The sequence below is a fragment of the Diceros bicornis genome, unplaced genomic scaffold (assembly GCF_020826845.1).
Source record: "Diceros bicornis minor isolate mBicDic1 unplaced genomic scaffold, mDicBic1.mat.cur scaffold_54_ctg1, whole genome shotgun sequence".
In the NCBI taxonomy this organism is placed as follows: Eukaryota; Metazoa; Chordata; class Mammalia; order Perissodactyla; family Rhinocerotidae; genus Diceros; species Diceros bicornis.
The window spans coordinates 4,235,569-4,262,944 of NW_026691418.1; the positions used below are offsets into that span (position 1 = coordinate 4,235,569).

The 27,376-nt window shown below is 39.4% G+C and overlaps 1 long non-coding RNA gene across 1 annotated transcript; it reads left to right on the forward strand.

Annotated features, from left to right (window-relative positions):
* Positions 1–7,347: 7,347 nt before the first annotated feature.
* Positions 7,348–14,959, forward strand: LOC131403048 (uncharacterized). Its single transcript, XR_009219178.1, has 3 exons — positions 7,348–7,389; positions 10,068–10,116; positions 14,899–14,959. It is a non-coding gene; the product is annotated as an uncharacterized LOC131403048 (long non-coding RNA).
* The last annotated feature ends 12,417 nt before the right edge of the window (positions 14,960–27,376 follow it).

Sequence of the window (27,376 nt, forward strand, 5' to 3'; positions counted from 1 at the left end):
GTATTCCATTGTGTATATATAGCACAGCTTCTTTATCCATTCGTCCCTTGATGGGCACTTAGGTTGTTTCCAAGTCTTGGCTATTGTGAATAACTCTGCAATGAACACATGGGTGCATGTACCTTTACAAATTGGTGTTTTCAAGTTCTTTGGATAAATATCCAGCAGTGGCATAGCTGGATCATATGGTAGTTCTATCCTTGATTTTTTGAGGAATCTCCATACTGTTTTACATAGTGGCTGCACCAGTTTGCGCTCCCACCAGCACTGCATGAGAGTTCCCTTCTCTCCACATCCTCTCCAACACATGTTGTTTTCTGTCTTGTTAATTATAGCCATTCTGACGGGCGTGAGGTGATATCTCATTGTAGTTTTGATTTGCATTTCCCTGATAGTTAGTGATTTTGAACATCTTTTCATGTGTCTGTTGGCCATCTGTATATCTTCTTTGGAGAAATGTCTGTTCATGTCTTTTGCTCATTTTTTAATTGGGTTGGTAGTTTTTTTGTTGATAGGATGCATGAGTTCCTTATATATTTTGGAGATTAAGCCCTTATCAGAAGTATGGTTTGCAAATATCTTCTCCCAATTGTTAGGTTGTCTTTTCGTTTTGTTGATGGTTTCCTTTGCTGTGCAGAAGCTTTTTAGTTTGATGTAGTCCCATTTGTTTATTTTTTCTATTATTTCTCTTGCCCGGTCAGACGTGGTGTTTGAAAAGATGTTGCCAAGACTGATGTCGAAGAGCGTACTGCCTACGTTTTCTTCCAGAAGTTTCACAGTTTCAGATCTTACATTCAAGTCTTTAATCCATTTGGAGGTAATTTTTGTGTATGATGTAAGGTAAGGGTCTACTTTCATTTTTTTTTCATATGGCTATCCAGTTTTCCCAACACCGTTTGTTGAGGAGACTTTCTTTTCCCCATTGTATGTTCTTGGCTCCTTTGTCAAAGATTATCTGTCCATAGATGTGTGGGTTTATTTCTGGGTTTTGGTTCTATTCCATTGATCTGTGTGTCCGTTTTTGTGCCAGTACCATGCTGTTTTGGCTACTACAGCTTTGTAGTATATTTTGAAATCAGGGAATGTGATACCTCCAGCTTTGTTCTTTTTTCTCAGGATTCCGTTAGATATTCGGGGTCTTTTGTTGTTCCATATAAATTTTAGGATTCTTTGCTCTATTTCTGTGAAAAACATTGTTGGAACTTTGATAGGGATTGCATTGAATCTATAGATGGCTTTAGGAAGTATGAACATCTTAACTATGTTATTTCTTCCAATCCAAGAGCACGGAATATCTTTCCATTTCTTTGTGTCTTCTTCAATTTCTTTCAGAAATGTTTTATAGTTTTTGGTGTACAGATCTTTCATCTCTTTGGTTAAGTTTATTCCTAGGTATTCTATTCTTTTTGTTGCAATTTTAAATGGGATGGTATTCTTATTTTCTATTTCTGCTACTTCGTTGATAGTGTACAGAAATGCAACTGATTTTTGTATGTTGATTTTGTATCCTGCAACTTTACCATATTCGTTTATTACTTCTAAAAGTTTTCTGGTGGATTCTTTAGGGTTTTCTATATATAAAATCATGTCATCTGCAAATAGTGACAGTTTCACTTCTTCCTTTCCAATTTGGATCTCTTTTATTTCTTTCTCTTGCCTGATTGCTCTGGCTAGGACTTCCAGTACTATGTTCAATAGGAGTGGTGAGAGTGGGCATCCTTGTCTGGTTCCTGTTCTTAGAGGGATAGCTTTCAGTTTTTCACCATTGAGGATGATATTAGCTGTGGGTTTGTCATATATGGTCTTTATTATGTTGAGGTACTTTCCTTCTATACCCATTTTATTCAGAGTTTTTATCATAAATGGATGCTGTATCTTGTCAAATTCTTTCTCTGCATCTATTGAGATGATCATGTGATTTTTATTCTTCATTTTATTAATGTGGTGTATTATGTTGATTGATTTGCGAATGTTAAACCTTCCCTGCATCCCTGGAATAAATCCCACTTGATCATGGTGTATAATCTTTTTAACGTATTGTTGTATGCGATTTGCTAGTATTTTATTGAGGATTTTTGCATCGTAGTTCATCAGTGATATTGGCCTGTAATTTTCTTTTTTTTTGTTTTGTCCTTGTATGGTTTTGGTATCAGGGTAATGTCAGCTTCGTAGAATGAGTTAGGGAGCTTCCCCCCCTCCTCAATTTTTTGGAAGAGTTTGAAAAGGATAGGTATTAAGTCTTCTTTGAATGTTTGGTAGAATTCACCAGGGAAGCTGTCTGGTCCTGGACTTTTATTTTTGGGGAGGTTTGTGATTGCTGTTTCGATCTCCTTACTTGTGATTGTTCTATTCAAATTCTCTACTTCTTCTTGATCCAGTTTTGGAAGGTTATATGATTCTAAGAATTTATCCATTTCTTCCAGATTGTTGAATTGGTTGGCATATAGCTTTTCATAGTATTCTCTTATAATCTTTTGTATTTCTGAGGTGTCTGTTGTAACCTCTCCTCTTTCATTTCTGATTTTACTTATTTGTGCCTTCTCTCTTTTTTTCTTGGTGAGTCTAGCTAAAGGTTTGTCAATTTTGTTGATCTTTTCAAAGAAACAGCTCTTGGTTTTATTAATTTTTTCTATTGTTTTTTTGGTCTCTACTTCATTTATTTCTGCTCTTATTTTTATTATTTCCCTTCTTCTACTGATTTTGGGCTTGGTTTGTTCTTCTTTTTCCAGGTCCTTCAGGTGCATTGTTAGATTGTTTATTTGAGATTTTTCTTGTTTGTTGAGATAGGCCTGTATCGCTATAAACTTCCCTCTTAGAACTGCTTTTGCTGTATCCCATAAATTCTGGCATGTCGTATTTTCATTTTCATTTGTCTCCAGGTATGTTTTGATTTCTTCTTTGATTTCCTCGTTAAACCAGTCGTTGTTCAGTAGCATTTTGTTTAATCTCCATGTATTTTTGGCTTTTCTGATTTTCTTCCTATAGTTGATTTCTAGTTTCATACCGTTGTGGTCAGAAAAGATGCTTGGTATTATTTCAATCTTCTTAAATTTAGGAAGACTTGTTTTGTGGCCTAATATGTGATCAATCCTGGAGAATGTTCCATGTGCCTTTGAAAAGAACGTGTATTCTTCGGTTTTTGGATGGAATGCTCTGTATATATCTACTAGGTCCATCTGTTCTAGTGTGTCATTTAAGGCCAATGTTTCCTTATTGATCTTCTGTTTGGATGATCTATCCATTGGTGCAAGTGGAGTGTTAAAGTCCCCTACTATTATTGTGTTACTGTCTATTTCTGTTTTTATGTCTGTTAATAATTGCTTTATATATTTAGGTGCACCTACATTGGGTGCGTAGATATTTACAAGTGTTATATCCTCTTGTTGGATTGTTCCCTTGATCATTATGTAAGGCCCTTCTTTGTCTCTTTTTACAGTTTTTGTTTTAAAGTCTATTTTGTCTGATATGAGTACTGCTACCCCAGCTTTCTTTTCATTGCCATTTGCGTGGAGTATCTTTTTCCATCCCTTCACTTTCAGTTTGTGAGTGTCTTTAGGTCTGAAGTGTGTCTCTTGTATGCAGCATATATATGAGTCTTGGTTTTTTATCCAGTCAGCCACCCTATGCCTTTAAATGGAGCATTTAGTCCATTGACATTTAAAGTAGCTATTGATAAGTATGTACTTACTGCCATTTTTTAACTTTTTTTCTCAGTGTTTTAGTAGTCCTTCTCTGTTCCTTTCTTCTTCTATACAGAATTGATGGTCACTTTAGTTTGACCTCTGTCTGAAAGCTGTACTCTTTAACTCCCCTCCTCCCTCATGTTTTTGATATCATATCTAGCCTCTTTGTTGTGCATTTGTATCCATTACTTTATAATCATGGAAATAGATAATTTTTCCTATTTGTGGTCTTCTCTTTTCCCCTTAAATCAGTCCCTTTAACATTTCTTGTAGCACTGGTTTCTTGGTGACAAACTCCTTTAATTTTTGCTTATCTGGGAAAATTTTGATCTCTCCTTCCATTTTGAATGATAACCTTGCTGGGTAGAGTATTCTTGGCTGTAAGTTTTTTCCTTTTAGCACTTTAAATATATCGTGCCATTCTCTTCTAGCCTGTAAGGTTTCTGCTGAGAAGTCAGCTGATATCCTTATGGGGTTTCCTTTGTACTAACTTGATATTCTCTTGCGGCTTTTAGGATTCTCTCTTTATCCTTAATTCTGGACATTTTGATTATGATGTGTCTTGATGTGGGCCTCTTTGGGTTTATCTTGTTTGGGGCTCTCTGTGCTTCCTGTACCTGAATGTCTGTTTCCTTTCTTAGGTTGGGAAGTTTTCATCTATTTTTTCTTGAAATAGATTCTCTGACCCCTTGTCTCGCTCTTCTCCTTCTGGGACACCTATAACACGGATGTTAGTGCGCTTGATGTCGTCCCAGAGGTTCCTTAGACTGTCCTCACTCTTTTTAATTCTTTTCTCTTTTACCTGTTCACCTCGGGTAATTTCTTCTAGTTTTTCGTCCAGCTCACAGATCCGTTCTTCTGTATCCTCTACTCTGCTTTTGAGTCCCTCTAATGAATTTTTCATTTCCAGTATTGTATTTGTCATTTCTGATTGGTTCTTTTTTATATCTTCCATTTCTTTGTTGACATTCTCACTAAGTTCATCTATTCTTCTCCCCAGATCAGTGAGCATCCTTAACACTCTTAGTTTGAACTCTCTGTCGGGTAAGTTGCTCATTTCTGTTTCACTTAGTTCCTTTTCTGGGGTTTTGTCCTGTTCTCTCACTTGGAATGTATTCTTTTGTCTCTTCATTTTGCCTCTTTCCCTGTGCTTGTGTCTACGTATTAGGTAGGTCAGCTACGTCTCCTGCTCTTGGATAGGTGACCTTATGTAAGTGATGCCTTAGGAGGCTTCCAGTGTGCTTCCCTCAGTTCTCAATGTTCCAGGGGTGACCCCTATGTGGGCTACGTGTATCATTCTGCTGTGGCCTCTTTGCTCTTTCTGTAGGCGCCCAGGGAGGCTGAGTTATGCTCCTGACCAGCTGTTGTAATGCTCAGCTTCTTGTAGTTGTTGTGGGCCCTTCAGTCTCTTTATCAGGTGTGGGGAGCCCCAGCACAGTTGGCTGCAAGTTCTAATACCACATTTGTGTTGCAGTATTTCTTTTAAGTGAGTAGGCCCCCAGCATGGCAGGTTGTTAGGCTCAGGGCCTTACAATTGCTGTAAGCCTCTAGCCTATTATGTCTCTTGTCAGCTCTCTGAGGATTGCAGCTGGGTGGGGCTGACCTCAGGCACAGGAGCATCCAATTGTTTCAGGCGTTGGAAGGTGGAGCAAACCTCCTATGTGGGTCTTTGAGAAGCACAAGTGTTCTGCGGCTGAGAAGCCCTGCCGCCCACAGGTCCACACACACAGTCAACACAGTCCTTCTCCATGTGAGCACCCCAACCTCCCCAAGAGGACCCAGTCTCTCCACGGCAGGAGCCCCACACACTCTGCCACCGCCCCACACTCTCCACCTGCTCCTTGTGCACACCCTGCCCCGCTCAAGTCGGCTCAGTTGCCAGGCTGCAGAGAATCCAGTCACCAATCTATGCAGGCCCACAAGTTGCCTGGGGGCTTGTTGTTGGGTGGGGCCAGTCTCTAGGGTGGGCTGCCTGCCCTGGCTGAGCTGGATTAAATTGGTGCTGTAGCGGGTGGGGCAGACCCTGGTCTAGCAGGCCTCAGGGAGAACTCCAATGGTGTCTGTGTCAGCACACCTACACCAGGCCACAACAATGGCCGCCGCCAATGTCTCAGTCCCTGGAGAGGTCTCACCCCTTACCGAGATGCACTTAGGGCCTATTAGGTGAGTCTCTTATCACCAAAGCACTGTACACCTTTCTTTGTGGTGATTTTAGGATGCTTTCTGAAATGGCTGAGTTTGCGTGTGGGCCCTTTAAGAGCCTGCTTTAGTATCCTTGTGAACCGAGATTTCTGTGGGTACTCCCCAATGCTTTAGTAGCAGGCACAGTCAGATATTATGCCGCTGGTCTCGATTGTGCTGGGTCCACAAAATGCCCACAGTGGGGGCGCTCCCCGGCTCAGGGCCCTGTGCCTCCAGGGAGGGTGCGTACCTGTGAGCTGCTCCCGGTGGCCGTGAAGCTGGTGGCTTGTGAAGGCGGCGTTTTTCCTCTCCAGAAGGGAGTCTCTGCCTCTTCCACCTCAGTTAGGATTGTCCGTTGTTGCAGGAGTTCCTCTCATCCAGTTTTCAGTTCTGTCTCAGGGGTAATTTTTCCACGAGTAGTTGTAAATTGGCTGTGTCCATGGGAGGAGGTGAGTTCCGAGTCTGCTTACGCCGCCATCTTGACTCCTCTCGGTACATGCTCTTTGATGGTATATAACCACGCTGTACATCCCACTTCTTTGGAGTGCTCCATTTCTTTGTGAAAGGACTCTCCCAGGCTATATGGTCCTCAAAAGTTAGCTCATAGTAAACTCACCCCAAGTTGGTTTCATAGATTTTTTATTGATTATTTGTGTCGACATTCTATTTGTCCCTCTAGTATCTAAACACAGTACCTGACACCTTGGGGACACTCAGAAAAAGTTTGATGAGTGAATAAGTATGTGGGAGACCACACTGGCTGGAGAAGAAGGGGCTTTTTGGGGAGTGGTAGAAAATTCCCTCATGTTCCTACCATAGTGGTTGAGGCTGTGGGCTTTGGACCAGTTTGTCTCGGCATCAATCCCAGTTATCCCGCTTTTAACTGGAGAAGCTGTGCAAAGTATTTACTCTCTGAGCCTTAGTTTCCTCATCTATAAAATGGGGCTACTGAGAACTCCTGTCTCATAGGGTTTTAGTGAGATTTAAATGCATTAACTTATGTAAAGTATTTAGAAGAGCTCCTGGCGCATAGTAGGCATTAACATGTTAGCTGTTGTGTTATCATTATTGCTCTTATATCTTAACAATACTCTGATTTTGAAAAGATGTTTTCATAATATAGTTGATCTTCATTATTTGTGGATTCCGTGTCTGCACACTTGCCTACTAGCTAAAATGTACTGGCAGCCCCCAAATCAACACTCTCAGGGCTTTCATGTCCATTTGCAGATAAACGCAAAGTGGTGAAAAATTTGATTCACTCGAAGTGCACGTTCCCAGCTGAAGGGTACAAGGTGACTCTCTGCCCTGTTGTTTCAGCCCATGCTGCAAACAAGTGTCCTTCTTGCAGTCTATTTAGTTCCTCATTTGTTATCTTTTTGTGCCTTGTGTTGGTGACTCGACTGTTTAATATGTCCCCCATGTGTAGTGCTGCAGTGCTGCCTGGTGTTCCTCAGGGCAAGAGGCTGTGACGTGCTTTTACAGAGAAAGTATTTGTGTTCGACAAGCTTCTTTCAGACACGAGGTACAGTGCTATTAGTCTAAGTTCAATGTTAATATATCAAAAATATATATTAAATAAGGTGACTTTAAAGAGAAACACACAGAGAAAAAGGTTATGTATTGATCAGTTGAAGAAAATGTGACTAAGGTTTGCAGGAACATAATCCTGTATTTCCTCGAGGAGCAGTGGGTCATATTCACTGATTCAGTGTTCACAGTGACTCTGTAGAATGTCACACTGTGCATAACGAGAACTGACTGTATCTTATGTAATCCTCACATACTCCTTTATAACAGGCAGGGTAGGGAACAGAGTGTCCACATTCTACGGGCTATTACAGACCTTAAGAACCAAGTAGAGAATTTAAAATGTCTTGTGTTCAGCATAAGAGCCATGAGTTTTTGAGCAAGGAAGATCTAGGATGAACTGATGTTTAAGGAAAAATTACCTAGCAAGAGACTGTAGTTTTGAGAGGAAGAGGGAGAACTGAGCCAGAAAGAAGGGCCAGCTGATAACTCTCCAAGTATTCCAATTGCTAGGTGAAGAGATTCGGAGCTAAGGTGCTGATGTGATAAAGGAAAAGTAGCAGCCAAGGGATGAAATAATGGATTTGGTAACCATATATAGGGTGTAAGTTAGGCTGTGGTTCTCAAAGTGAGGTCCCTGGACCAGCAGCATCAGCATCACCTGGGTACTGGAAAGAAATGCAAATTGTCAGGTGCTGTTGCAGACCTGCTGAACTGGAAGTTCTGGGGTGGGGCCTGACAACCTGGGTTTCAACAAGGCCTCCAGATGCTTCTGGTGCCCATCAAGTTTAAGAGCCAATGAAATAGAAAAATGATTCCACCACGTCACCATGCCCAGGTAAGCCACAGGCAGGGAGGTGGTATTTGTTTGGAGGATAAGACACATTTTAAATTTTAGGAAAAAGTAATTCAGTGTCTGTTTCATCGTGAGGATTCCAGACATGCCATTTTATCTCTCTGCATGTGAAGCTCTTTTTTCCACAATATGTTCTCCTTTAGAGAGCCGTTGGTAAGTTATTTACCAATTACCACATGTTCTGAGAGTCCCTTATTTCTTGAAATCCCCTTTCAGACGTGAAAATATACTTTATTTTTGTGCACAATCTCCTCTCTTTAAAATCTGGAATTCTTTTCCTATAGGATCATGTATCACACATGCAGCCTTACTGTCAATTTGGAATGCCATTGGTTTGTTCCAAAAGCTTAGAATGATTTAGAATTTAGAACGTGATGAATAGAGAATTTATATGCTTCTGTGTAGGATTCATATTTTTCAGATGTCTAGAGGTATCCCAACTTGCCAGTAATGTGGCCTTAAGATTTAGCAGAAGTTCAAAAACTGAATATGGTAGAAAATTAATTACATCTGTAATATTAACATTTACAAAATAAATGATAATATTGCTAACGTACCAATGAGCACTTTCTATATTCTAGGCTCTGAAAGTATCTTGCTTACATAGTAAACCTGATAAAGTTTCAAAGATGAGCCAATTAACTTTTCAACAAAAGCTTTACTTGAGTGTATCTTGGCTTCTTTTTTGACAGTTTTAGCCTTAATGTCACAGTAATGTTTTCTTTTTCTGGGAATCAGATAATCTTCTAGTTGGTGAACACTTTAATTTTTAATGGTCACTTGTATTTTGTGATATGCACGTGTTCAAATAATCTATAAGAACTACCCATTACCACCCACATATAAGATTATACAGGAATGGAAGAATTGTGGCTGACTTACTGTATATAATTGTTCAGCCAAAGCAGATGGCAGACTCTACTACATACAATGATTTAAGGGTTTGAAGCAGTATCTCTAAATACAAATAATCTCAAAAATGTTAATATATAATGTATATTACTTACTGTGTTAACTAACCAAAATAGTTAAATTTGTTATCTTTCCTCCCTTTATAAGGATGAACCCATTATATAGATTCTGTACAAAGTTGCAAAGATCAGTTTTTTCCTTTTCAAAATTTATTTATTTTAATTTTTAATAGTGAGAACATTAGTGTTGGGTAAATTGCTGCACAATTCCTGGAAATACTGAGAGTCTTTTGGAAATGTGTAGAAGTCTAAAGATAATGAAAAGTACATTTCTCCAATGTCAAGTCCTTTGAGCTTCTGTCTAGTTGTACTCTGAAGAGATGGAAGATTATGTACCAGCACAGGACACAAGGGAACAGGCTGCCAACTTGAGGGCTTCCCATGGACCACAGAGTGCCTGGCAGACACTTGGAGATTGAATCTGGGATTTGTCCATGGCTGGGCCCTGAGAGGAGGATTTTGCTTAAATGATCAGAGACTAGACCACCTTTTTTCTGGATAATAAGTAATATTCACCATGTAAAATTCTTTATAAATCTCTGAATAAAATAAAATTATAACCCGTATAGAAATCAACTCTTACAGACAAGCCCCACAGCCTTCTCTAGAGAGCTCAACAGAAAATGTCTGAGCTGACTGTGAATTGGTCTTCTCTGAAAGCCAACCAGCCCTTCATTGATAGCCCTGGATAAGGAAGGCCAGATACAATTCTTTGAATATGTTTAGCTGAATTCAGAACCAAAAATCCTACCTCCAGTTGGCTCATCTGTGAGAATGGATGGCCAGCCTTATTTCACAGGCTGGGCAGTTGAGGTTTCAGATAAACTTAATTGTTCTCTTCCACAGGGATGGAAAAGGAGGAATTTGACATCGATTCAGTGCTCAGATTTTGCAGGTAAATATAGGGTCATAGAGGGGAATAAAGATTTCAACAAATTGGTTTTTTGTTCTCTACAGTGGAAGTAATTTAAGAAACAGAGGGTCTCTCACTCCAACGTCTCTTCCCGGTTATCTATCTGTAATATCGCTGTAAAAATTCTCTCTTTAAAGATTTCAGTCTTGGGCCAGCCCCGTGGCTTCATGGTTAAGTGCGTATGCTCCACTACTGGCGGCCCGGGTTCAGATCCTGGGCGCACACGGACCCACCGCTTCTCTGGCCATGCTGAGGCCGCATCCCACATACAGCAACTAGAAGGATGTGCCAATATGACATACAACTATCTATTGGGGCTTTGAGGAAAAAAAGGAGGAAGATTGGCAGTAGATCTTAGCTCAGAGTCAGTCTTCCTCAAAAAAAGAGGAGGATTAGCACGATGTTAGCTCAGGGCTGATCTTCTTGACACACACACACACACAAAAAAAATTTCAGTCTTTTTTCTTTGCAGTCTGTTTATTATCATCTTTATGAATGCTTTGATTTCACCATCTTCTTGGCACCACAACAGTAGCCATTGAGATGTTATATAGATTCAGTTTTGCAATTTTATCATCTTATCTCTATTTCGTCTGCCATTTCTTAGTTTTAGTTCTTACTGTATCTTATGCTTGAAAATATTTGAAGCTTATAGTGTGTATCAGTTCCTTATTTTCTCAACTTTTATTATCTAAGTTCCCTCAACTATCACTTTTTTAAAACAAGAAGTGAAATACATAACAGAACAATACACTGTAATAAACTGACCACTTATAAAATTAAGTTAAACCTGAAATCCCTCTCCACTTAACAGAGACCATCTTTCATAATTCACCATGCTTTAGTTTGGACAGGGTCAGTTTATCAATGATTTTTGGATGTTTTAAACCACACGATATGAATACAATATAAGGTAAAATTGTTAATCTTGCAGAAGTTGTAGAATTTATAGATGGTTAGAGAAGTTGATGGCGGAGAACCTGAATCATATGAAAAGTAGTTGATTACTTAGCACCTGACAGAGTTTGTTAATATGTTAAAGATGATGATAAGACATACATGTTAAAAAGATAACTTTGCATATCAGAGTATTGTCAGAGGCCACTGGGAAAATTCATAATGTTCTCAAATACTACAAAAAAATGACCATTTTTTCATAAAAGATGTCATACATGATGGCATCACATACTTATATCAGAAAATTTGCAATGAAGAAAATTAACACTTGAGTCATTTTAATTCTAACAATTTGTTCATGCTTACTATTAGGTTAAAAACAGTTTTTAGAAATAAAGTGATAAATGCTGTACTTGCTTAATTTTTAATTTTTTTAGGAAAAAACTTTTTCACATTTTTAAAAAATATTTATTTGTATTTATTTTATGTTGAATTTATTCCTATGCCCAAAGGCTTTTTTTAATTAACTAACACCAATTCTTTTCAAACTCTTTGAAAAAGTTGAAGAGGAGAGAATACATCTAAAATCATCCTATGGGGTTAGCACTACCCTGATATCAAAGCCAAAGACTCTAAGAGAAAGGAAAACTACAGGTCAATACCTTTCATGAATATTGATACAAAAAGCAAATTCAGCAGCATATTAAAAGGATTATACATCATTTTTAAGTGGGATTTATTCCTGGAATACAAGGATGTTTTGATATATGAAAATGAATCAATGTAATTAACCACATTAATAGAATGAAGCAAAAAAGTGATCATCTCAATGGATGCAGAAAAGGCGTTTGACAAAACTAAACATGCTATCATGTTAAAAACACTAAAAAACCCTCAGAGTAAAAGGAAGCTATTTCAACATAATAAAAACCATATATAGAAATCCACAGAGAACATCGTATTCAAGGGTGAAAGACTGAAATCTTTTTATCTAAGATCAGGAGAAAGGCAAGAAGGCCAACTTTCACCACTTCTATTCAACATGGTTTTAGAAGTTCTAGCCAAAGCAATTAGATAAGAAAAAGAAAGAAATAACATTCAAATTGGAAAGGAAGAAATAATATTATATTTGTTTACACATAATATCTTATATGTTGAAACCCCTAAAAATTCCACAAAAAAATTTTAGAACTAATAAATTATGCAGAGTAGTGGGACACAAAATCAACCTGCAAAAATTAGTTGTTCTTCTATACATTAATAACAAGTAAAAAGAAATTTAAAAACTTTACATTTTTATTTACAATAGCATCAAAAAGAGTAAAATACTTAAGAATCAACTTACAGAGGTAAAAATTCCAATGATTTTTTTGCAAAAATACAAAAATCTATCCTAAAATTCATATGGACTCTCAAGGAACCCTGAATAGCCAAAATAATCTAGAAAAAGAAGAACAACGTCCGGCCCAGTGGCTTAGTGGTTAAGTGAGTGTGCTTGGCTGCTGGTGGCCCGGGTTTGGATCCTGGGCGCACACCGACACACCACTTCTCTGGCCATGCTGAGGCCACGTCCCACATACAGCAACTAGAAGGATGTGCAACTATGACATACAACTATCTACTGGAGCTTTGGGGGAAAAATAAATAAATAAATAAAATTGTAAAAAAAAAAAAGAAGAACAAAGTTAGAGAACACACACTTCCTGATTTCAAAACTTACTACAAAGTAATCAAAACAGTCTGGTACTGGCATAAATACACACAATATACTGATGAAATATTATAGAGAGCCCTGAAATAAACCTTTGCATATATGGTCAAATGATTTTTGACAAGGGTGCAAAGATCATTCATTGGAGAAAGGATAAGTTTTTCAACAAATGGTGCTGGAAAACTGGATGCCCACATGCAATAGAATGATGTTGGACACTTACCTTACACCATACACAAAAATTAACTCAAATTGGATCCAAGATACAAATGTTAGAGTTGAAGATATAAAATCCTTAGAAGAAAACACAGGGTAAAAGCTGCATGTCATTGGGTCCAAATGCCATTGTCAACAATGATTTCTTTACTATGACACCAAAGATATAAGCTACAAAAAAAGTAACAAATTGGACTTCATCAAAATGAAACGTTTTCTGTATCACAAGATACTAACAACAGAGTAAAAATGCAATGCACAGAATGGTTGAAAAGATTTGCAAATCACATATCTGATAAGGGATTAATATCTAGCATATATAAAGAACTCTTAGAGCTCAACAATAAAAAAAAAAATTTAAAAATGCACAAAGGACTTGAATAGACATTTCTGCAAACAAAATTTAAAATGGCCAGTAAACAAATGAAAAGATGTTCAACATCACTAAGTATCAGGAAAATGCAAAATAAAACCACAATGAGATACATCTTCACAGCCATTAGCATAGTTACTATCACAAAATCAGAAAATAACAAGTGTTGGCAAGGATGTTGAGAAATTAGACCCCTTGTGCAAGGAAGGTGACAATATAAAACTGGAAAACAGTATGGCAGTTCCTTCAAAAATTAAAAATAGAATTACCATATGATCTAGCAATTCCACTTATGGGTTCTGAAATAATAGAAAACACATTTATCAGTCTCTGCCTCCAGTTCCTTGCACAGAGCTCCTAAAACTTTGTAATTTCCTAAATGATAAGAACAGTAGGAGCGACTCTTATTCTAATATTTGTCTTTGACACCATACCTGACACACAGACCATAAACCCTTGTAATTTCCCTTTTTCTTTTTTTAGGAAGATCAGCCCTGAGCTAACATCCGTGATAATCCTCCTCATTTTGCTGAGGAAGACCGGCTCTGAGCTAACATTTATTGCCAATCCTCCTCCTTTTTTTTCCCCCAATGCCACGGTAGATAATTGTATGTCATTCTTGCATATTCTTCTAGTTGCTGTATGTGGGATGTGACCTCAGCATTGCTGGAGAAGCGGTGCGTTGGTGCGTGCCCGGGATCCAAACCTGGACTGCCAGTAGCATAGCGTGTGCAGTTAACTGCTAAGCCACGGGGCTGACCTCCTTGTAATTTCCTAATTGATAAGAACACTAGGAGAAGCTTTTGTTCTATTGAGGCAACTCTGGGTGGGCTTCTGGATGGCTCCTGGATGGGGGCTGGTCACCAGGAAGACCAAGCCCTGATTAGAACCTTCAAATTTTTAGCCTAACTCCTTATCCTGCAGAGAGGGAAGGGGGGCTGGAAACTGAGTTAATAATTGATCATGCCTACATGACGGAGCCTCCATTAAAATCCCAATAGAAGGAGGTCCAGAGAGCTTCCAGGTTGACAATGACAAGGAGGGCTTGGAGAGTGGTGCACCTGGATATGACATGAATGCTCTGTGCCCCTTCTCCATACTTTTCCCTATGCACCACTTCCATCAGGCTCTTCTTGAGTCATATCCTTTTATAATAAACTGGTGATCTAGTAAATGTTTCTCTGAGTTTTGTGAGCCACTCTAGTAAATTAATCAAACCCAATGAGGAGGTTGTGGGAATCTCTGGTTTATAGCCAGTCAGTCAGAAGTACAGGTAACAACCTGGGCTTGTAATTAGCATCTGAAGTTGAGGTGAAGTTGGGTGGGTGTGCAGTCTTATAGGACTAAGCCCTCAACCTGTGGAATCTGATGTATCTCTGGGTTGAAAGCATCAAATTGAGTTGAATTATCTGATGACTAGCTGGCATTCCAAAAATTGCTTGTTGGAAGTGTGGGGAACCCCCCACGTGTGAAAAAATGAATCTCAGAACACCATTTATGGGCATACACGCAAAATGATTGAATGCAGACGTATAAAGACATAAATGTACACCCGTGTTCTTAACAGGATTATTCAAAATAGCCAGAAGCTGGAAGCAAACCAGGTGTCCATCAACAGATGAAGTGACAAAAAAAATGTGGTGCATACACACAGGGGAATACCATTCACCCTTAAAAGGAAGAAATTCTGACACATGCTATGACAAGGATGATCCTTGAGGACTTTATGCTAAGTGAAATAAAGCCATCCACAAAAGGAAAAATACTGTATGATTCCACTCATATACGGTATGTACAGTACTCAAATTCAGAGGAATAGAAAGGAGAATGGTGTTTCCCAAGAACAAGAGGGAAGGACAACAGGGAGTTGTTGCTTAATGAGCACAGAGTTTCAGTGCAATGTGAAAATAGTTCTGTGGATGGTTGGAGGTTATGGCTACACAATAATGTGAATGAACTGCATGTCACTGAACTGTACACTTAAAAATGGTTAAAATGGTCAATTTTATGTTATGCATATTTTATGATCATTTAAAAAAATTAATTATTTTCAACAAATGAACAAACACTATCTACACGTAATAGCATGGATGAATATCACAACCAAAATGCTGCATAAAAGAAATTATATTCAAAATGCTATAAATTTGTTAATTCCATTTATATAAAATCCAAAAAGGAAACAGAACCGAGGTCTGGCTTCCAGTAATGGTGGAGTGGCTTGTTGAATTAACACTTTCACAGATAACAATGATAAAATCTGCATTAAATATTATATGTATTTATATAGAATCATGTATTTATATGTAATACACATATAATAAATGTGTATGTGTGTATGCATAAATCTCTTCCGAAAGCAAGCAGAACTGAGAGGGAGTCTTCCCTTAAATGATGGGAATTGCACCAGGAGATATTTGCAAGCTTGAGTCATTTGCCTCAAAGCATTCCAAAATCTGTACATGACACAGATGGGAAAAACTACAGTCTTACTTGTAATGTTAAAGGATGTATTTTGGGGCTAACAGAGTAGCTGGAAAGTTAAGGGAGAAATTCTGGAAGGGAGGGAGCCACAAAGAGTAAAATCTCAAAATATGTATGTAAGTCTCCCCCCCACACACACCAAATTGGCAGATCTTTGAACAACACACATGCAGGGTAGGCCCCAGAGGGCCTAGTGTAAAAACAGCAATTGGAAGAGGAGAGAACTTAATGAGGATTTCAGCTATGCCCACTGTAAAGGAGAGAAGATTGGAGTTTCAGTACAGCCAAGTTAACTCTCTGCTATATAAATAACAACACTCTTCAAAGGAATACAATAGAATCCAGTGTCTCTATAACTATCATTCATGGTTTCCAGTACACAGTTTAAAAAATCATGAGATTTGAAGAGATGGGAAAATGTAATCCACATATGACCAAAAGCAGGCAGTATAAACTCTCCCCAAGGTATTGCAATTATCTGACAAGGATAAGAAAGCTGCTATTATAAAGATGATCAAGGTGGTATGAAAAATATTCTCATAATGAATGAACATATCTGGAAACTTAGCAGAGAAATGGAAATTACAAAAAAGACCCAAATAGGAAGATTAAATTAAAAAAAATGCTTTTGAGTTTACATGTACATTAGAAACAGTAAAAGAGGGCTGGCCCCGAGGCTTAGCGGTCAAGTGTGCGCGCTCCACTGCTGGCGGCCCGGGGTTCGGATCCCGGATGTACACTGACGCACCGCTTCTCTGGTCATGCTGAGGCTGCGTCCCACATACAGCAACTAGAAGAATGTGCAGCAATGACATAGAACTATCTACTGGGGCTTTGGGGCGAAAAATAAATAAATAAAATTAAAAATAAAAAGGAACAGTAGAAGAAACATGAAGGTAGAGCAATAGAAATTAACCAGTCTGAACCAAAGAATGTAAAAATTTTGAAGAAAACTGAAGACAGCCTTACCTGTGAGATGATTGAGTCCCCAGCAGAGAGGAGAGAGACAGAAAATTTAAATGAGGCAGAAAGGCAAATCAATAAGTAATAACATAAAACATCCAAAATTTGGTAGAAAATCTAAAATTTTAGATCCAAGGAAGTCAGCAAACCCAGAAAATAAAATACAAAATAAAACCATACCTGGGCACATGATAGTCAAGCTGTTAAAATCCAAAGATAAAAAGAAATCTTGAAAGCCGTCAGGGAAATACATATATACAGGGGAAGACATTACATACAGGGAGAAATAACGTCAATGATGGATGATATATTATCGAAAGCAAAAGAGACAAATCAACAACGAAATTACATCTTTCAAGTGTAGAAAGAAAACCCAAAAGTCAACACAGGATACTATATTTAGCAGATCTCACTTTCAAAAAGGAGGCAGAAGCCACAATAGTATTCTGCACACCTATTAGGTGGCTGAAATAAAAAATAAAATTGCAAATATCAAGTATTGGTGAGGACAAGTAGCAACTAGAACTGGGAATGCAACATGATAGTTGCATTCGGATAACGGTTTAGCAGGTTCTTATAAAGTTAAACGTACACTTATTATATGACTCAGATATCCCACTCCTAGGGATTTACTTAAGCAAATTGAAAACTAATGTTTAAATAAAAATCTTTGGCTGAATCTTCATAACCATGTTATTCATAATTGCCACAAGCTGGAAATAAACTAAATGTCCTTCATTTGGTGAATGGAGAAAGAAACTGTGGTGAATTGGGACATTCGAATACTACTTGGCAATAAAAAGGATAAACTCTTGATTCACACAACAACATGGATGAATCTTGGCTGCATTTCTCTAAGTGAAGGAAGCCCAATTCAAAAGGCTGTACAGTATATGATTTCATTTGTATGACTTTCTAGAAAAGTCAGCATTACAGAGATGAAAAATGATCAGTGGTTGCCAAGGGATGGAATGGGGGAAGGGGTTGACTACACAGGAACAGTATGAGAGAATTTTGGGGGGTGAAAAAAACAGCTCTGTATGCTAGTGTGGAGGTGGAAAATGACCATAAAGTTGTCAAAACCCACAGAACTGTACATTACAAAGAGTTAATTTTACTCTGCAAATTTTAAAAATCAATCAGGATGCTGGGGAACTCAGAAGAAATGCAGTGACAAATGAATCTCACTGTATTACAAGCATGTGACATAGCCACACATAATGGGTGGGGATGAAAGGTCCTGACCTAAGTTACTTTGGAAGACAGTGTTTTGACGGGATACTGTAAAACTAAAGTACTGTACACAAACACTGTATGCTAGGTGGTAAATTTGTTTTTCATAAGGGTACGGATTAGCAATTCTGAAACTAGTTGACACATTAGTAAATATATTGTAGCTAACTGGAGTTAAGTTTCTCGTTGTTGGTGAAAGAAATTAAAAATAAACAAAATGAGAATGCTAGAATAAACTATGTGGTGCTGGGTAGGAGTTGGAAGTATCAGTATCAATCCATGTCACTTCTAACATATCTATCCAGATAGATGGATAGATTGATAGTTCAATAGATAGATGTGCATACCTGAGTTTATATTCATACATATATTTCCAGGCTCTGCTGAGAGGGTCCAGGAGCAGTGACACCCTAGTATCAATGAGCACACTTAGCTCCCAGATCTTGTTTTCTAAATATCATTCTCCAATAAAAAGAACCTGGTTTCCTTGGAGAAATGGCTAATTCTAGGGCTGGAGATGGAAAATACAATATGAGCCTGAACCATCTTGTACTGCCAGAAAGTAGAAAAGTGCTTTAAATAAAACACAGTAAATGATGAATTGTGTCAAAAGGAATCAATCTGAAAGGTTTCTCAATGGCTCAAGCTGGAAAACTGTGAGCAACATAATAAATAATGGTAGCATTGCATTATTACACAGAGAATAAAATAAATATCCATGAGTGTATACTGACATAAAATAAGAAAGGAAGAAAGAAAGAGGAATAAAAAAGAATAAGAGAAAGAAAGGAAGAAAGAAGGGAGAGGGAGGGAGGGAATTTTCCTCACAGAATTCCAAATAATAAATATGACTGGATAGCATGAAATAGAAAATCGCCACTAGAACACCACAGTAATAACTATTGTGGGATAGGCTGACAGATGAATGCAAAAACTGTGGGTGAAACTTAAAAAAAATAAATACATTTGCAGAGCCTCAAATCATCTGCCTCAAAATACATAACGTTTTTCTGTTAATTACTTTAAAAGACCTATGACTATTGAAAGCAAAAATTATAACACTGTATTGTGGGATTTATAACATGGGAAGATGTAAAATTTATGACAACAATAGCACAAAGGACAGACAGAAGTAAATGGAACTGTTCTGTACCAAGTCTTCCATATTTTACATTGATTAAACTGGTGCACTATTAAGTATAGGTAGGCTGTGATATGTTAAAGATGCATATTGTAATCTGGACCAACCACTAAAAAATGCAAAGGTGTGTCACTTAAATGCTAATAAAGGAATTAAACAGCCTACAAAAAGGGTTTGTACAAAAATATTCACAGGAGATGACCTGCACGTCCCCAGGAGGAAGATGAGCCCACTGCGGGGCATCCTCAGAGCAGAACGCCCTCAGCAATGCCGAGGAGCAAACGCTGACACACACATGTTGGGAGAGACTCATCAACATCGTGTCAAGGGAAGCAAGCTGGACAGAAAACAATACACGTGGGATGATTTCAGCCAAGATGAACCTACGCTGAAAAAACCAGAACAGTGGTTGCCTCGGGGGAAGGAAAAAATTGCCTAGGATGGAACAGGAAGGGGTTTTCTGGGGGTGATGGAAATATCCTATTCTTAAAGGGTTGAATGTTATATGGGCATGTTTATTTGCCAAAAATGTAAGGTTGAGATTTGTGCCTTTCAGTGTGCGTACTTCTTACCCCCACACACACACAAAGGACTAAAAGAATAATAAAGTGAGGTGGGAATGGGATGGAGTGCGGAAGAAACAAAAATGGCTGATGATTAGTCTTTGTTGAAGCTGGGTGACAAGCCTACTATGCTGTTTTGTTTATTTTGTATATTGTTTAATTTGTTCTGTAATAAAACCCTTGTATAAGAAGACAAACTTGATATATAGTGTTCGCTGGTAAGATGTCAGTTACCTTTGGGGAGGAAGGAGGGAGAAAGGGATTGTCGGGGCCTGAGTGAAGCTGGTGCCAGTTCTTGGTCACACAAGTGTGTTCACTTCGTAATAATTCTTTGAGGTTTACATGGATGACTTCTGCGTATATTTCTATACGCATGTTATACATCAATAAACATTTTAAATCCGGCATATTTGCAAAAAGATCCTAACTCAATATCTCAGAATAACAGCAGTGTTTTGTTTTAAAGTGGAACACGTTCACTCATGATATCATCAGATGGATTTGAATACTCCCAAGTATCTAGTAATGCCCTCACCCTTGAGTGGCCCCCCTGGGTCGTATCATTTTTGCCTCAATTTGGCAAGTGACATGGCTTTGAGTTTTTATGATGAGTATGGGCCCTTAAGGTGGGTGGGTTCCAAGGGGAGGATCTCTGCAGCGACTCTGATCACGAGGTCCAGAGGGAGGATCATGGCAGGCTGGATGGATGGAGGGGATGGTAGGACAGATGGCCTTGAAAAAGCAAATTCCAGGATCTCATGCACCCGGTATTTCCATTTTAGATTTTGAATTTACATCTCAAATACTGGCCAGGGAGCTTCCACCAGGGCTGCAAGCATTCTCAGCAATAGCCAGGCTGGTGAGCCCCACACCTACGCGAGTACTGGCCTCAAAGGATGCAGCCGAACCACACATCACATACTCTGGGGGATGGGCAAGGCATGGAGAGATGGCATCATATAGAGAAGAGGCGGGGTAGAAGGTGGGATGTAGAAGCAGAGGGGAGTGGGCCAGCGGTGGAGGTATAGGTGGGAGTTGGCTCCCCTAGCTGTGCATGCTGAGTGCTTTTGTCTCTTAACCATTCCCGGCTTGGAGCTTGAAGGACTGCAGGACTACAACTCCCAAGACGCTCTGGGCATGGGGCGGTGCCTAGCCCTGGGGCGAGGAGCAGGGCAGTGAAGACTTGCCTGAGGACCAAACAGCCATTGACGCAGGACTCTGGTCCTGCACCAGCTCAAACTGGACTGAGTCCTGGAGGGACGTGACGGGATGAGAGGGACCAGGGAGTTAGGGTGTGGCAGCTGCATGGGCAGCCGCCAGCCTGCAGCGTGCAACTGCTTTTGTCCAAAATTGAAGCTGGACTCAAGCCTCTTCCCCACTGCGTCCCTCCTTTGCTTGATTCCTCCGCCCCCCTGTGTGCCTGTGGGTCTTTCCACAGCCTCCTACCTAGTCCAGGGCCAGGTGCTTCTCTAAACTGCTTATGGGAACTGGTTTGTCATCCCAGAAACTTTCCACTTTGCCTGCTGCCCTCTGCCTTCTCCAGCCAAAGTGCCATCATTTCATCAGCTTTTGGGACACATTCGCCCTTGTGGCCCCTCTTGCAAGCACAACTTAAGAGTTTGCAGGGTGGTAACATTGGCTGTTGCTTGCCTTTTTTGCAGATGTGGAAGTTGAGGCATCTGTGAGGTTAATCACTGTTTTCCACAGGATCCGCTAAGAGCAGAGGACAACAAATCAATTCCCAGGCAAGTATCTAGTAGGCCGTTTTCACCAACCCATTCCAGTGCAGAGGCCTCCGAAACAGCATCCTTAAGATTAGAATAGCTTAAGTATTTTGCTCTTTAGATTGATCACCTAATCTCAGCTCAGGCCTGAGTGGCCAGTCTCTCAGGGACAGGGGTGGCGACTCTGATCCTTCAGGAAGAGACCGGTGGTCCAGCTTTGGGAAAGGGATGTTCATGGTAGACAGCACCTGGGCAGCATTTGAAACCCATCAGCTTTAACATCTCTGCTTTGGATTCCGGCAAGTTTCCCGGATAAACACGCCTAGAGATAGTCAGATGTACCATATTCTTTAAAAATTGATTACAGCAGTGAAGAGAACAGAACATAAAATTTGCTCATTTGCAAAAGATAAAATGCAAGCAAGACTATCTTGTTAATTTTTTTCTGCTCATTCTCTTGGCTGTACTGTACGCTTGAATGCAGAAACAAAAAACTTGAATTGCCATATTCTCTTTTCCTGACATTGGTAAATTAACTTAAAAGTCTTATTGAATCCTGTGGAGGAATGATTAGCAGTTTTCCTGATTTATGTCATCCTTAAAAGTCTGGGCGTTGATCTAAATGAAAACAAGTCCTTTTTTATATTACACATCACAATAGGTTACATTTCCAATTCCTTAATGTGGAATATTATCAAAACAACTGGAAAACCTGATCATGGAAACTAGACCCTGTCACTTTGTCAAGAATTTGCCGCTTTATGAATTAATGACACATGAATTCTTTAACATTTTTGTAAAGAAAGGATGAGAAACACTGCAGTGTCTCTGAATGTGGCAAGACGGGGAATTCTCGTTAGACCACATCCTCGGGTTCTTCTCTCGTGTTCAACAGGCCCAGGTGATAGTCCATGTTGTCAGGTGCAGCGCAGCTCCCCAGCCCCCAGTGTTCCATCCTACTCTGGCCTGTGACCTCTTCAGGGGGTTCTGATGACACTCGTCCACAAGTGTTGGAAGGAGACATTGTAACATGAGGATATTCCTCATCTTGAAACAAGGATTAATTTAGAGGAAAGTCTCTGGGTCTGTGTGCTCTGATGCACTGCTGTTGGGGTGTGGCTTCAGTGACCACTGTACTCCCAGCAGTCCCCACAATGGCTGCCTCAGACATTTGATCACCTGGTGCAACCACATCAGCTGTTGACAGAGCTGGTCGCTCGTCGTGGTGAAGTGTCTTCCATCAGATTTTGTGGCTCTGACCCTCCTCTGCTCACCCCCTTACCATTCGTAACTGCTGCATTGATTGCTTTGTAGTTGTTTCCTAGGAGCCACTGTGTGTAACTGGATTTCACAGTGTCTTTAGGGACCCACCCTCACTACACGAGTCACTGTACAACAGCCACTTATCCTGGTGTAGCCCATGTCCGTCCTCTAAAGTGGAGTTGTGAAGAACACTGCTTTTACTCAGAGCTCCTTTCATTCTCATGCTGCTGGGGCTGCTTATGAAGCTGGACATCTCGTCTTTGGTCTCATCACATTATTCTTTTCATCGATTATTCTGAAGTCGGATACGACTTTGTTAATAATGTGACACTGGCTGTCACAGGCACTTCTATGTATCTTCCCCAATAGCTCTGTGAAGTAGGCCTGTGATCCCCATTTTACAGGGGGGACACTGAGGCTCAGAGATGTCGAGTAGCTTCCTTCACATAGTTCTTGGTGCATTTTGAGTCTCCACCTGCAACTCCGCCTCTCAGGTGTGTGCACTTAGCTGGTGTTTCAATTTGTCCCTCTCTGCCAGCCGCCCCAAAGGCACACGGCCCATCCTGAGTCCATTGTCTGATTGTTGACAGTCACCCTGCACAAACAGGCCCTGGGTGGGGAGTGAACTAGCAGGGCGTGGTTGTCCGGCCTACCCTGGGCAGTCTAGGTTTATTGCAAGAGCTGGAGTAGTGGAAGATACTGACCATCACTCACCTGCAAGGTTTCTTACGTAGAAATACACCACTGACTTTTTGCAGGTGTTATGTCTTTTTGTCTTCATTACTCCTGTGGGCTTTCTCCTACAGTCCGTGCTGTGCAGTAACATAGAGTACAGAGACTGGTGAACATAATACTGTTGCCCTGCACCAAACGGTCACATCACTCATTTTTCTAATTATGAAAGAATTACATACTTTGTAAAAAAAACTCAAATTACACAGATCTATGTAGAGTAAAGTGAAACCCTCCCCTTCCATCCCCTTGCCTGCAAACTCACTCCCCTACTCAGAAGGAACTATTTTTAAGAGGTTGCAGCTTATTCTTCTGGACATTTCCAATGAATTTATAAATACACATAAAGTTTTTTTAACATAAATTACATAATTACATCGTTTTGCAACTTGCTGTTTCCAAAACCATATATCATAGACGTCTCTCCTTATCAGTGCATGTCACTCTAACTTAGCTTTTCAGAAGTTTTAGAGCTACTCCAAAGAAGACCAATACCATGATCTGTTTATTTCTTCTTTGATAGAGATGGGGTTATTTCTAGTTTCACTATTATACATAATGCTGCAGTAAGATCCTTGTATGGAATTTATTACACTGCTTTCAACTGCTCAATTTGCTTTGTTTCCTTTTAATCAGAGACTATGATATATTTTTAACAATTTTATGGGAATTATTTTATAGGGAAATTAATTTTATCTCTGAATCAAGACATTTATGGGGAAACTGGACTTCAAGGTCATCCATCTCAGTATTCTGGAGAAAAATCGTGAAACTTAGAAGGTATTATGCTTGCTGCATCACGTTCTAACAAGTCACGTTAACAATTTAATGTTGAATGTTTGGGCTGGCCCGGTGGTGCAAGCGGTTAAGTGCGCATGCTCCGCTGCGGCGGCCCAGGGTTTGCAGCGGCCCGAGGGAGTACATGCAGAATAAAGTCTTTAATAGCTATGAAATTTCAAAAAGTTCTAATTTTTTTAAATGTAACTCTATTTTTGCAACAATGCAAAATGTATATACGAATGAAATATCTCTCTGTCCATTTCTTAAGTTGTTTCCATTGATTTGATGGATTTATCCTCTAATCAAGATTCCAAGTGTGAAAGAACATCTTGGTCTTTCAAAGAAAAAAAGCCATTGATATTTGAATTTCTTTTAGCTCGGCGTCCTACAGGTTTGAGGAATAAATGATCATGTAATAATACAATGATTCTGAAATCTAATTGTTAATTAGAGGGGTGTAAGGGATGATTGATGGTGGTTCATCTCCATGGTCAGGGGTATTGTACACATGGACGTGTAAACACGATTCAGGAAGCTGCTTCATCCCCGTGACATCCCTGAGAACCATAGTGCAGGATGATCTAGGGACACAGCCCTTTGCCTCGATCTCCTGGGTTACATGTAGATCCAGGGGTCTTGACAGTGGCTTCAGAGCAGCTAACTTTTGTCTATTTCTCCCCTTCCTTCTCTCCAGCTTATCTCAAACAGTCCTGACTATCATGTTTTAAAGTAAGACCTATTATAGTTATTTACATGAGCTTCGTGTTCATTATTGCAGAGGAATAATCAGGGATACCATTAAATATCATTTAATCTACCTAATTAAATTTGTTGTACCTTTTAATAGATTAGAACACTAAATTTAGTTCACAGTTTAATATGCACCATGTGTGTTAATCTGCTTACAACTGCCATGTGCCTCACTCCTCTTAGAAGTGTATCTTTGGCCCATTACAACATTTTAATGACTCAAGTCATCATAAATTAAGGTAATGCACTGTCTTTTTGATGACAGGGAGGCACATGCGTCCGTTTTGGAAATATGCCCGTCAGTCTTTTTTCCCCATTGCAAGTTTCTAGTCACTAGGTCTCCAGGTGGCTTGCACAAGCCCTAGGTCTGTAATAGCTTGGTGTCTCTCCTTCTACTTGAGGTAGAAATAAAAGAGGTCAGAGAGATTTATTAAAGTTTTGGTTGCATGAAGTCTTCTATGAAGACCATCCATGCATATTGTTCTGGATAGCTCTCTGTTGCTAAGACTACTAGTTATTTTAAGGGCTTGTCAGGAACTGTGAAACTTCTGATGTTTTCCCTTACAGGCAAACCAATAAGTTAGCCTACAATGGTCTTACAGATGCTGGCAAAAGTCACGAGTCCCATGCGTCAGAGACACAGAACTTAATGACACAAGAATAACAGTGGCCAGAGTATCAGCATTTGCACAGGTTCACTAAACCCCACTTCCTACAGGGTGATATACAGTTGGCCAGGTGACATGCAAAGGGTTGAAAGAGCTCAGAGCCTAAGGAATTCAAATCATTGATAACGGGCAGGATGTCTGCTAACATTTGCCCTGGGGGGGGTGCTAGTTTTATTATACTGGGCAGTAAGCAAGCCTGCCCTTTGCTCCAGAGGAGGCCACTGTTTCTATCTTCCAAGTCTGACAGCTCTACACACATCCTTGAAAAGACAGCCTGGTTTTACTGGCTTTCAAAGATAAGCTTTAATGATTTTTGATCATCATTCAGTTCTTCTGTTTCCTTTATTGAGATTGTGTAAATATGCTCTTTTCTCTGTAAAGTTCACTAACTTTATTCATACATAAGAGATGCTTTTCTTTTTATTTATTAAGTTGAAATTTTCTTATTAGAGAAAATCATGAAACTATTATGGGTTGGATGTGAAAGTATGTTTTTCCAGGAAAAATGTGAAAGTAGATCGGTGCTCGCAGAACTTTGCCACAAGGAGCTGATAGCAACTTAATTGATTTTAATTTGAATACTGTTTTGTACAACTTTCTTCCATTTTACATCATCCTCTCTGCTTCCTGTAATTCCCATATGGGAACGGGGCAGTTTCAGAGATTCACTGAACTCATATACAGTATTCAAACGGTTTTGTCTGTTGTGTTTTTTTAATAGAGATAAAGTTGACATACAACATTAAATTAATTTCAGCGGTACGACATAATGATTCAATGTTTGTATATATGTTGAAATCATCACCACAATAAGTCCAGTTAACATCCGTCCCCATATAGAGTTACAAATCTTTGCCCTTGTGATGAGGACATGGCATATTTCAAGGTGCAGAAGAATCAACGATGATGTCATACTTGTCCATATACAGCTTGATGAATCTGGACATAAGCATATACCCTTGAGACTGTCACCACCATCAAGGCCACAAACATCTCCCAAAGTTTTCTCTCACCTCCTTTATTACTATTATTCTCTGGTAAGAACTCTTAATATCTACTCTATTAGCAAATGTAACGCATGCAATACAGTCTTGTTAGCTGTAGGCACTATGTCCCATCCTAGATTTCCAGAACTTATTTATCTTGATAACTGAAACTTTATTTCTTTGAATATCAGCTCCCCATTTCTCCATCTCCCCAGCCCCTGGCAACCACCATTCTAACCTCTGCTTGTGTGAGTTTGACTATTTTAGATTCCACATATAAGCGAGTATTTGTCTTCCTCTGTCTGCCTTATTTCACTTAGCACAATGTCTTCTAGGTGCATTCATGTTGTCAAAAATAGCAGCAATTCCTTCTTTTTTCAATTTTGACAAATATTTCATTTCTTTATCCATTCATCCATCAGTGACGTTTAGGTTACTTCCATATCTTGGCTATTGTGAATTTGCTGCAATGAACATTAGAGGGCAGGTATCTCTTTGAAACCCTGATTTCGATTCCTGTGTGTGTCTACCAGAATTGGGATTGCTGGATCATAGGCTAGTTTTCATTTTTGGAGGAAATTCCATACTGTTTTCCATAATGACTGTATTGGTTTACATTCCCACGAGGTTTCCTTTTCTCCACATCCTCACCAACATTTGTCATCTTTAGTTTTTTTGATAATTGCCATAATAACAGGTGTGAAATGATAGCTCATTGTGGTGTTGATTTGCATTCCCTGATTTGTGATGCTGAACAT